Raw genomic sequence first — 12,944 nt, 5'->3', positions numbered from 1 at the left:
CAGGCCCCGCGAGCTGCCGGCCACCCCCAGAGTCGTCCTTGTCAAGCTCTGAAGTGCATCTCACCCATCCCAGCAGAGCTGCTGCCTCACTTAGATTTTGCATGGGCTCTCACCGGATGGACATTGTGTTTCTCTGGGGAGAAAGAGGTTCAAGGATTTCTGAACCTTGCCCTTAAAAAACAGAAGACAGGTGCAGCTCCCTAAGTTGACTTCCTGACCCAGAGCAGCAGGGTTTTTAGGGGGTGGGAAGGAATGAGGAGGGGATGGTTGGTGGTAAATTCAGCAGCAGTACCAAGGTCTGGCTACTGAGGCTTGGGAGGATCAGCAGCCTGACTTAATCTTTATTGAAAAAAAGTTATTTGCGTGTATTTTTAGCCAGAAAAAAGAATCGTGTATAAGCCTGAAAAAAATAAACATGTTTTATGATGAGATATACCTGTGAAAAAAACAACTTTGAATTTTACATTTTTAAGAACTTACGACGAATGGAATAATATTTCTAATTGTTCTCTTTTCAAAGCAAAAAACTATCCAGATCATTGACACCACTGAAAAGACTTGTCTTTGTTGGGTGGGGGTGGCAGGAGTGCATAGACCCAGAGCTCACATGAGGGGTTCGGGGGGCCCACTGCATCAGAAGCAAGGTTTGAGGCGGGGGGGTGCATTGTATCAGAGTAACATTCCGGGAAATGCAATTGCATTTGGTAATACAGTATTTCAATTTCACTTGACGGATACTAGGTAACATTCATTCTGAAACAAATAAAAACCGTATTTACTCATTTAGAAACAAACTTTAATAAAATGCTAAGAGATAGGAGGGGTGGAAGATGATTTGCCAGTCAGATGAAGTCTAAATTAGTCCCCTGGACTTTCGACCACGCTGACCACTTCCCCCTGCAAGGACTTCCCCCTATCTGCAGTGTACCTGAGTTGGAGGAGGGGAAGGAAGCAAACAGACACCCGGGATGCAAAAGCATCTCACCTCCCCTCTTAAACTCTCAAGGCTGCCCCTGCACTGAGGTCAGACTAAGCTCTTCGAATGGGTCTTCAAGGTCTCCGAGGTCTGACCCAGCCCACCATCAAATGTTTTCAAGCAGCAACATATGCTCTTCCAATGACATCTTGCAGACCCTCTGCAAAACGGACCCAAGCAGAGAGGGACAAAGGAGAGCACTCAGACCTGCCAGTGCCCAACCCACCTCGGCGCCCACCCCAGGCATCTCCTCACGCCCTTATGGGACCTGCCCTAACCAACACTGCTTCTCCAAGCACATGCAAGGTAGGGTACAGGTCTGCCCGTGGTGCAGGCGGGGAGGGAAGAAAGGAGAAGGTGTTCCTTTGGTTCTGTCTGTCCCGCCCTGGAGCCATGAACTGCCTCCCTCCTCCCTCTCCTTGCCCAGGCTGCCAGCCTGACCTTAGACATGTTCCTGCCCCTGAAGAGTCCCCCTGGGACAGGACGGGCAGTGGGTCTGCTGGGCCTTGCTCTCCCATGAAGCTTGAAAGGATCTGGGACAGCCACCTCACCTTGCAAAGTAGCCCCTTTATGCCTCACTTGTCTTGACATACAAAACTTTTCATTCAAAGGGGGGCTTTTCAGAAAGCCCAGATGTGGGCTCAGAATATGACTCCAGAGGCTGACCTTTAATGAAGTTTGTTTAACAATAAATCGTTATTGTTAGAGCTGGTGCTGCATCTCTTAAATGCTTTACAGGGCACAGCAGGTGCCCATATATGCTTAGCATTTGCCCTTCACTGGGGAGCCTGCAATGATGCTGCCATTTATTGTTTAAAATTGTTGGCATTCAACAATGTCAAGAAAATATTAGTTTTGACATCATAAAAAAAGTATTTCATGCAATAAGGCAGAGAGAACACAACCCACTGGATTCTTGAGGGAGGGTAGGTACTAGGGGCTCTGGTGATAACCGTCATGGTTGCTCTGAGGTACCAATATGTTTTGACAAGACACAGAGCTTGAAGTCACCAGGCTGAGGTTGATGGTTCATCCATCAAGGGGTCAATTCTAGAATGGATTAATTCACATGTGCAGGAAGTGAGTACCTTTAATTTATGGTTCCTGGAGCCTGGGTGTCATCTTGAGAATCTGGAATATGTCACCATAAGGATGTGGGTCTGAGTCAGGGTGGGCATTCTGCTAGAGTTGCAGCCGGTCATGTTTTAGGAGGAGGTGGTGTGTCCTGAGTACTAGCACTACCAGGAGGAATAGTAATAATTGGGTAATAGTAATGGAATGACAGTAATATTTTTCTAAACCTTTTAGACGCAATAACTCATTTAAACCCAACTCCTTCTCTGTGAGTCTTTACAGAGGAGGAAACGGGCATGAGAGGGGCAGGTTCTGTCCTGAGTCAGGTCACCTGGGAGGCAGGAGGTTTCTTGGGTGTTAACTGGGGTCAATACTTGGGGGAGTGATGAAGCAGTGTTGGGCAGAGGAAGCGTTGAGCTGGGGTGTAGTCACCACAGAGGCCTCAGCCATCCCCTGGGGAGCTCTGGCTCTGAGTGGTCCTTCTGAGTTGTCCCAAATTGGAGTACAGGGGGTGGGCGGGGGGAGGCGGCTCTCTTCAGGGCAACTGTGGATTTTTGTAGGGCGGGGGTGGGGGAGGATGAGGGTGGGGTTAGGACTCAGGTGGCAGATGGGATAGAGCATCAGTGCCGAAGGCAGGTGTTCGGGCAGCAGGCAGCTAGGAGTGACCGGGGTATAATCACAGAGCCCGCCTTCTTGGAGGCACAGGGTCTATCACTCATCCCTCCACCTCTGTGAGAGGGGAAAGAGTGACTGATGAACAAACTTGTTAGCTCAGGAATTCATAATCTCCAGAGGAGAAAGAATATCAAGCAAGATAAAGGTCAGAAAATTATCTAAAAGGCCAGAGCATGGCACATCCACCTGGCCTGGCTGGGACAGGGGAGGTCTCCCAGGGATGCGGGGAACTCTTCTCAGCATCCTTCGCTCTCTGTAACAGGACACTGGCTGATAAGGGCCCGCTGGCCCAGGCCTGAGGCAGGCGGTGAGGAACTTGCCTGACCAGAGCTTTGGGGATGTAAACCAGCCTCTCGGGCAGCCCACCAGAGAAGCCCCGGTCTGGCACAGAGAAGCTGCACTCCCTCCACCCCTGACTAGACAAAGTCGACTGAGAGCAGAGTCGGGGGCCACTAGGACCTCTCAGGACAGCCGGGCAGGAAGTCCCAGCCCGCCCTGCTGGATGGGGTGTGAGGGAAGACCAGGTGACCACCAAATGATGCTTATGCTCCCCTGCACTTTGCAGGTGGCATTTTTTACGGCAGTTACTCTGTTTTCCCTCCATCATTATGAATCGAGTATGTTGGGGACAGAGTGAGAGCAGAGGTGAGTGCAGCTGGTGAGGAGGCCCGGGGTCAGATGCATGGGACTGAGGACATCGGAAGAGGCCGACAGAGGGATGCAGGAGGCTGGAGTGTTCCTCCCTCCCTGCCAGCTGCTGTTGGCCCTCCCCACACCCCCTGGCACGCCTGTTCCCCCTGCCACTGCCTCCCTCTGGGTTCTGGAGCCAAGGAGCCTATAGGACTGGTCCCTGGAGACAGACCGGGAGCAGGGAGCCCTTCCTTAGTCCTGGTACCAGGAGCCCCGGCCCCTGGTTCCAACCTAGCTGCCCAAGAGACGGCCGAGCCCACAGACCCAGCTCTGGTCCCAGCCCCACCTGTGTGACCCAGGCAGGTCAGATGCCTGCCCAGAGCCCCCATCCTCAGCTGCAAAAAGGGGAAATCAATGTACCTATCTCACAGTGAGGTTGTGTAAACTCGAGCATGGTGACTGGCACAGCAAATGTTTAATAAAAGGTAATTGTCACTTTTACAGGGCTGGAGACACAGGACATGCTGAGCCTTAGAACAAAGCCTTATAACTTGCTTCAACCATGAAAAACAACAAATATTGACAACTTTTTCCTTGTTTGAACAACTGGGATCTGAATTCATCTGAAGGACTTGCTGAAAGCACGGTGACTGTATGAAGAAGCCCATGGAAGATGCTATTTTCCCAGCAGAGGCATTTGGATAAGGGCCCTTGTCCATCTCTTAAGGACACGCCAGACCGCCTGAGCCCACTGAGAGATGGTTTCAAATAGCTTCTTAAAACGGAAGTGCAGGGGCTGGGCCAGTGGCGTAGTGGTTAAGTTCACGCCCTGTGCTCTGGTGGCCCAGGGTTCGCAGGTTTGGATCCCAGGTGCGGATCTACGTACTTCTTATCAAGCCATGCTGTGGCGGCGTCACATATATAAAATAGAGGAAGATGGGCAGAGATGTTAGCCCAGGGCCAATCTTCCTCAGCAAAGGGAGAAAGATTAGCAACACATGTTAGCTCACAGCCTATCTCCCCCCCCCCCCAAAAAAAAAAGAAAGTGTGGAACACTCCCCCTACACCATTTTGGCTAGGAATAAATTCTATGTGTCCTGTCTTTTCAAGGGACTTGTTAATTATCTTTTGCTCCTTCTGACTGGGGGAACCTGTGGGACTCCTGAAGCTGGTTAAAAGCAAAACTAACATACAGAATTATCTTCTCCATCTGAAGCAGTGTGGCAGTAAGCCAAAGATTGTCTTACTACTGGCAGATGACGAATTATCCCCATTAGGGACTAGTTTTCAGGTACACCAGGTACACGCATTTTAAAACCAGTTAATTCAATGGCTATACATACATCATTTTTAAAATTATGAAATATTCCATACATACAACAGAATACATATAATGCAAAAAGAAGGTATAAAGAAAAAATAAAGAGAAGACCTATGTGGTCACTGTCCAGGTTAAGAAACAGATTGTCATCAACACCATTACATCCAGTCTCCCCAGTCTGCACCCCTCCTCCCATTGTACCCCATCCATTCCCACCAGGGGAAACCACAATATTGAATTTTGTGCTTATCCATGTCTTTCTCTTTTTCACAGTTTTACCATATATGTACAGACCTCTAAACAACACAGTATTTGATGTTGAATGTTTAGAACTTTATATAAATGGAATCATCTGTATGTGTCCTTTTGCAACTTGCTTTTTTGCTCAATAGTTTGTGAGATTTATCCATGGTAATGGGGATAGCTGTGGTCCTCCCATTTTCATTGCTGTATAGTATTCCGTCATATGAATATGCCATGATGTGTTTATCCCTTTTCCTATTAGAAGGAATGGACAGGAGTTTTCTGTCATTATTTGATTTTTTTTCCAGGTTTTTGCAATAGAAATAGTGTTTCTGTGAACATTCTTTTGGAAGTTTCTGGGCACATTGCAAGAGTTTCTTTAGGGCACATATTGAGGAGTGGAATTTCTGGGTGAAAGTTTTGCATATCTTTAACATTACTGCATAATACCAAAAAGTTTTTCAAAGTGGTTGTACCAATTTGCACCATCCAATTTTGGTGGCCATATGTGGTATTATCTAATTTTTGCCAATCTGGTGTATGTCTCATTTTTGGTTTCGTTTTTTTTGGTGGTAAAATATACATTATAAAAATTTACCATTTTAACCATTTTTAGGTGTACAGATCAGTGGCATTAAGCACATTCACATTGTTGTGCAACCATCACCACCACTATCTCCAGGACTTTCCATCTTCCCCAAGTGAAACTCTGTCCTGATTAAACACTAACTCCCCATGCCCCTCCCCCAGCCCCTGGCACCCACCATTCTGCTTCTTGTCTCTGTGAATCTGACTGCTCTAAGCATCTCATGTAGCTGGAATCATACAGTATTTGTCCTTTTGTGACTGGCTTATTTCACTCAGCCTAATGTCCTCGAGGTTCATCCACATTGGAGCACTCACTTGCTTTCATTTGTGTTCCACGTACGGTAATGATGTGTGTCTACGTATTTTTAAAAGGGATTGGTTAGAGATTTGACCTTGCACAGTTGAAGGAGCTGCCTGACCAGTCTTTGTGTGGCTCTCGCCTTCACATCCGATGCTGAAGCTTGAAGACCACAGAGCAGGGAAGGACGTTGTCTCAGTCAGCTCGGGTTGCCATAACAAAATACTACAGACTGGGGAGCTTATACAGCAGACGTTCATTCCTCGCAGTTCTGGAGGCTGGAAGTCTGAGATCAGATGCTGGCCTGTGTAGTTCCTGGTGTGGCCTCTCTCCCTGGCTTACAGAAGGCTCCCTTCCTGCTGTGTCCTCACACAGCCTTTCCTTAGTGTGTGCATATGAGAGAGAGAGAGAGAGGGAGGGAGGGAAGGGGAGAAAGGGAGAAGGAAAGGGAGGGACAGACGGAGGGAGGGGGAGAGTGAGAGGGAGGGAAAGAAAGCAGAAGAGAGAGAGAGAGGGAGAGAGGGAGAGGTTGGGAGATGGAGAGAGGGAGGGGGAGAGATTTCTTCAAGGTAACTAGTTTTTTATTGCCATTTAAGTGATATTCCTTTGTAGTTTTATTTCAACTTTTTATGACACATTTCAGAGATACAGAAATATGAAAGATTAGTACAATGAATGCATGTACATCCTCCTCCCAGACCTAACAATGATTGACATTTTCCTGTATGTGGCTTTTTTTTTGATGAACCATTTGAAATTAAGTTGGAGACATCCTGACCCTTCACCTCTAAATATTTCCACGTGCCTCCTCTAAGAATGACATTATCTTACAAAATCAGACTACCATTATCACAGTAAATTATACATTTAAAAATTGCATTTCTGGGCCGGCCCTGTGGTTTAGTGGTTAAGTGTGTGTGCTCCGCTGCTGGCGGCCTGGGTTCGAATCCCGGGCGTGCACTGACGCACCGCTTCTCCGGCCATGCTCAGGCTGCATCCCACATACAGCAACTAGAAGGATGTACATCTATGACATATGACTATCTACTGGGGCTTTGGGGGGAAAAATTGCATTTCCCAGTAAAACTGGGGAAAAAAACCCCAAAATTGTATTTCCACTGGTTAGTTGGTGGTGTAGGAGCATGCAAATTATTTTTATATATTGCCTCTGTATCTATCAAATAGAGAGAGCTAAACTTTCTTATTAATTCTAATGATTTTTCTCTTGATTCTTTGAGGTTTTGTAGGTATACACTCATATCAGCTTCAAATAATGACAGACTTGTTTCTTGCTTTGTAATTCTCATTAGTTTAATTTCTTTTTTCTCTTCTACAACCCTGGCTAAAACATTCAGTACAGTGTTGAGTAGAAGTGGTGCTAGCAGTAATTCTTTCCATTTCACCATTAAGGGTGATATTTTTGGAGATTTTTATAGATATCCTGTGTCAGGTAAGAAAGTTCCCTTTTACTTCATCTTTGCAAAGGACTTTTACCATGGATGCATGTTGAATTTTACTGAATGCTCTTTTTAAATATATTAAGATGGTTTTATGATTTTTCTATTTTCGTATATTATTGTGCTGAACTATACTGATAGCTTCTCTAATGTTAAAGCAATATTACATTCCTAGGATAAACCCAACTTGGTCATAGTCTTTTTTATACATTGTTGGATTGAATTTCCTAATATTTGTTTAGGATTTTTACATTTATATTCACGAATTAGATTGGCTTGTAATTTTTCCTTGAACTATCTTTCTGGTTTAGGCATTGATGAATTGGAGAATTTTTTAAAAACTAGAATAATATGTCACTTAACTGTTTCTAAGAATTAACCTGGAAAAACATCTGGCCAGTTATTTGGTGGAGACATCTATATATGCCCATTAATAAAGTTTTCTCATTGTGCTGTTCAGATCGTCTACATTTTTACTGATTTTGTTTGTTTGTTTGTTTGCTTGACCTATCATGACTAAGAGAGATGATGGTGGATTTGTAGACATCTACCTGTAGTTCTATAAATGTTTCCTTTATACATTTTGGAGACTATATTTTTAGGTATATGCAAGTTCACTACTGTTATATTTTCCAAGTGATCTGTTTATTTTATCATTATAAAGTGACTCTCCTTATTCTCAATAAAGCCTTTTATTCTAAAGTCTATTTTGTTCATCATTAATATAGCCAAACCAGTTTTCTTTTACATATATCTATCCTACATATAGCATATGGCTGTCTTAAAAAATTAGACAATCTGATAATCTATGTTTTAAAAAAAATCTATTCATATTAACTGGACAATTTGGAGCATTTACGTGTACTATGATCACTGATATATTTGTCTATATTTCTACATTGATATTTTCAGCTTTCTATTTATCTGTTTTTTTCTGGGTTCAATTTTACTCCTCTTCCTCCCTTCATCCTTCTTTTCCTTATTTTGTTTGATTTCATTGAGTTTTTCTCCTTTATCCCATTTTTTCTGCTTTGGGTTTGGACACTATCAATTTATACTCTCTTTTAATTCTTTTATTATCCTTTTAACAAGCATACTCAATGAAGTCTATAGTTACTCGGTATGTTTATTCTCCTCCAGAAGAATACAATCATTATAACACTTTAATTCTGTTCTGCCTACTAGGGAAAATACTGGGTTTTCACTCTATTATTTTCTAATATTTTAGTTCTACTTTTTGTTGATGTTGTTGCTTCTTTACCTTTACAAATTAAACATTATTGGTAGTATTATTTCATGCTGTCAATATTTGTTTATATTTACCCATATTTTGACCATTTCCTTGACTCACCATTTCCTGTCATATGTCAGACTTTCATTCTGGGATTATTTTTATTCTTGCTGAACTACAGCCTTTTCAAGTTTCTTTGTTGTGCTCAATACTGTCTTGATTTGTCTGGAAACGTTTTTTCCCTCTTACTTGAACCATACTTTTACAGGACATAAAATTCTAGGTTGACAGTCACTTTTCCTCAGCACTTTCAATATTTTATTTCACCACATTCTGCCTTCTATTTGGGGCTAAGTTTTTTGTTTCAGGATACTTTTTAGATCTTTTCTTTATTTTAGGAGTTCTACAATTTCACTATATTATGTTTATGGATTCCTCTTGTTTCTGCTTGGAATTTCTTGTGTTTCAATAATCTAAGGATTTGTGATTTTTATCAGTTTTGGAAAATTCTCAATCATTGCTTCAAATGTTGCTTCTACCTTGTTCTCTCTATTATCACATTTTGGAGGTCTAATTAGACACATTTTAAATCTTCTTACTCTATTCTCCACATCACTTAGCTTCTTTTTCATATTTTTAAAAAATGACTTTGCCCCTTTACAGGAATTTTGGATAATTTCTTCAGGTCTATGTACCATGTCACTGATTCCCTCTTCAGCTATTGAGAATTTACATTTTTTTGTTTCTAGAAGTTCTTTTTAGTGTTTTCCCCCTAATTCTGCTAGGTAATTTTAAACAATCTTTGCTTCTTATTCATTTTTAGATTCTCCCTTTCATTTTTTTTTACATAGCAAACATACTTATTTTGTCATCTGCATCTAATAACGCCAGTATCTATGGTCTGCTTCTATGGTTTGTTGTTCTTGTTAACTTTTTAAATAATTTCTTATTTTAATTGTTTTTAATTAAATTAAAGCTCATTTTAATTGTGACTGTGTGGGAATCTTTCTGGAATTGAAGAGTGTATCTCCAGGGGAAACAGAACCAATAGGATGTATATATATATATATATATAAATGTGTGTGTGTGTGTGTGTGTGTGTGTGTGTGTGTGTGTGTATTTATTTATTAGAGGAATTGGCTCACATGATTGTGGAGGCCAAGAAGTCCCACAACATGCCATCTGCAAGCTGGAGAACCAGGAGAGCCAGTGGTGTAATTTAGTCTGAGTCCAAAGGTCTAAGAACCAGGAGAGCTGATGTTGGAGGGCAGGAGGAGATGGATGTCCCAGGGCAGGCAGAGAGCAAATTTAACTTCCTCTGCCTTCTTGTTTTTTTCAGGCCCTCAAAGGATTGGATGACGCCCATCCATGCTGATGAGGGCAGATCTTTTTTACTAGTCTATTGACTCAAATGTTAAGGTCTTCCTGAAGCACCCTCACAAACACACCCAGAATTAATGTTTTACCAGGTATCGGGGCATCTCTTAGCCCAGTCGAGTTGACACATACAATTAACCGCCACAAGACGCATTCCACTAGAGAGGATTTCAGTTTGTTCCTGCCATGTGCCTGGGACATTACCAATCTAGGATTACTTTAGATTACATTCTTGGCTTGACTTTTTTCTGACCACAAAGGTAGTGGGAATTTGGGTTCAAAACCTAAACTCTCATATGAGGGCTTGCTTGTAGTTATAACTAAATTCTCAGGAGAGCATTCTGCCTCCATTGAGAGCTAAGCCAAAGATATAGACAAGCTTATTGGTCATCACCCTTTGGTGAGGTGGATATAAATTAAAAAAAAAATCATTTTTTTTCCTGAAAGTAGAGCTTTTCGATGTTGACTTGATGTGGTGGTAGCCTAGCCAATTCCCACCTTGCTGGGGCCTTTGACTTTGTCCTCCATCTCACTCCTGCCCACAGAACTCTGCACTACTAGAGGTGGTTAGATGACTTCAGGATGCCTGCCAGTCTGATTCCTTCCTCATTTTCCTGGATATAGGCGCCCACTTCACTTTTGTGCCTGAGAACGTCCCAAGTTTTCTTGCAAATCCAGCTGTAATTTGAAAGGATATTGGGAATTGATATTTTATGAGCCTTTTTGGCTGTTTTGTAGTGAGAACATTATTTCAGGACGTGTAGTCGGCCATATTACTGCAAACAGAACTCTGTTGTTATTTTCAATACGTAATAATAATACCGTTTTGTTTTCTTTGTATCACAGCTACTTCCTTTGGTAAACAATTCTGATTTTCCACTTGTCTCTGAGAAAAGTGGCAATGGGGGCTTAAGTTCAGAGCCGGTTTGATTCAGGGGCTCAGCGATGCCAGAAATTGGGTTTCTTGTCATCTCTACGCTGTGATTTTGGATGGAGGAGCTATCTTTATCTTGGCACTAGCTCCCTGGTGGTGGAAAAATGGCTATCAACAATTCCTGGGACTACTTGCTTCTTCCTCCAAGCACAAGGAAGAGGGTCTCTGGAGATTCCCTTAGAAGAGTAAGAAAATAGTACCCCCTCCCCCCCAGTAGAGGTAGAAACCTGTCTTCCACCTCTCACTGGCCAGAAATGGGTTGTGTGTTCATCCCTGCAGCAGGAATCGCGGCAGAGACTGGAATTAAGCTGCTGAGGCAGACACTGGCCGCGTGTCCACCTCTAGCACGCAGGCGGAGCTGGCTCCCCAAGCCCTGGGCTGCTCCCGGAGGTGTGCACACCTCAACCAAGGTTCCAGGAGGTTGCCAAGAGAAGGGGAAATGAATGCTGAGAGAACAGCCGCCGACTGCAGAAACACACATCCTACCTGGTGTGCAGGTGAACGTTAGGGGTTTGGTGGAATAACGGTGTCACTCCTACAGGGCTCCCAAGACCCTATTCAAAACAGAAATAAGTGATAGCCCAACAGAAGACAACCCGACCTGACCTATCTCCTGGAGATGGTCCTCAAGGGTCTTCTACCGGGGACAACCTGGACAGCAGTGAAGTATGAGAGATGGGTGGGACTGGGGCATCTTCCAGACGGTCCCTTGTTGTGGATCTAAGGATGGGAGCCAAAGGGGAGAATGGAAGAACTTGCTAGGAAAGTTCAGCTCCCAGGGAGACTTGCCCAGGAAGGAGCGCTGAGCCAAGGCAGCACGTGATTCAGATTGAATTAGGCTTTCCTCTGCCTCCACCTCGTTGTAAAGCAATCCACGTTAGCAATTTGTGTAGGGCTAACAGCCTTGGAAAGAGACTCTTAAAGACAGAGGGAAAGCCAGGGCTTCTGGACTAAGGTTTATCTTATCCCTTTTCCTCACCCTTGCCTGTAGCGGGTAGGAAGTCTTAGCGCCACTCCTGGGGACGTTCCGAGGGAGGGGGGAGGGACTGGACGTGAGAGCAGGGAAAGGCCGCACAGTAGGACTGCCGAGGGTCGTTGGCACGCGGCGCTGCGTCCTCTGGCTCTGGTGCCTGGGCCAGCGGTCCTGGGGGCCGACTCCTGGGTCCTCGCCTTGGGCACAGAGGCTACGCGGGTCCCCGGGGTCGAGGGCTGGGCTGGCCGCCGACAGGAGCTCAGCTAGCAGCAGCTCCTCGGGCTCACACGGGGACTCCGTCAGCGCTTCCCAGAATCTCCCTCCTTAATCCAAACTCGAGTCCTCGGGCTGCGAAGCACCCTCGACAGGCGCGGTCCAGGGGATGTGGGGAGGAAGACACGCTCCTCCCCAGTCCTAAACTGCCAGGAGACGAGGTCCGGGGAATGTCCCTGGAGCTCCCGCTGGGTCTCACCGCGGGCGGGAGTCAGGAGCGCGTCCCGGGCTTTCCCCGGGGAGACTCCTCCCTCCCGCCGCCCCTGCCCCGCCCCGCCCATCCCCTCCCCCTACACGAGGTGACCCGGGACTTAGGCTTGGGGGTGTCGCCCTGAGCACTCGGAAACCGCCTCCCGGGATTAAAGCGAGAGCAGGGGAGTGTCGGGGACTCCTGTGCTGGGCAGAGGAAGACGCGAGCTCGGTAGGAGGCGGCGGAGGAGAAAGAGGAGGAGGAGGAGGAAGGGCGAGAGGCGGGAAGCGTCCGACCCCGGAGCGCCGCAGGTAAGCGGCGCGCGGCCGGTTCTCTGTGCGGGGTCCAGGGTGCGCGTCCCGGGCGCGAGAGGGAAGACCCGGGCGCCCAGGAACGACCTAAGCGCCCCCCCCCCCCCCCCCGCCGCTGGCTGGGGCTAGCAGGAGGTGAGGCCAGGTGTGAGCAGCGCGAGCGCCGCAGGTGCGTCCTCCGGCCGCGCAGGGCTGAGCTGGGCAAAGTGCCCTCCGTGGGGGCTGGGAGGGTGCCGCGCGCCTGGGACGCCTTGGTGCGCCGCTCCGAGGGCCCCGGCCGCCGCGTTGGCACCCGGACTAGGGCAGGTTGCTCTGAGAGTCCCTGGCCAATTGGTCGGAGAGGAGGGTGCCTTGGGGACCCTCGGGGTGGGTCTCCTCTGCTGGAACCGGCTC

General features: G+C 46.1%; 1 protein-coding gene across 3 annotated transcripts in view; it reads left to right on the top strand.

Annotated features, from left to right (window-relative positions):
* The first annotated feature begins 12,483 nt into the window (after positions 1–12,483).
* The window catches only part of TMPRSS2 (transmembrane serine protease 2), a 36,929-nt gene continuing 36,468 nt past the window's right edge, over positions 12,484–12,944 (top strand). For 2 of the 3 annotated variants that reach the window (XM_058523141.1, XM_058523140.1), the window contains exon 1: positions 12,702–12,720. The gene's annotated coding sequence lies outside the window, so the exon portion shown is untranslated. Of the gene's footprint in view, positions 12,552–12,701; positions 12,721–12,944 lie in introns of those variants that run through there. The other variant, XM_058523142.1, reaches the window with a different exon arrangement.

Source organism: Diceros bicornis, chromosome 27 (genome assembly GCF_020826845.1).
Source record: "Diceros bicornis minor isolate mBicDic1 chromosome 27, mDicBic1.mat.cur, whole genome shotgun sequence".
Classification (NCBI taxonomy): Eukaryota; Metazoa; Chordata; class Mammalia; order Perissodactyla; family Rhinocerotidae; genus Diceros; species Diceros bicornis.
Note: the sequence above shows the minus strand (reverse complement) of the source record. Positions and strands in the feature narration are given on the sequence as shown.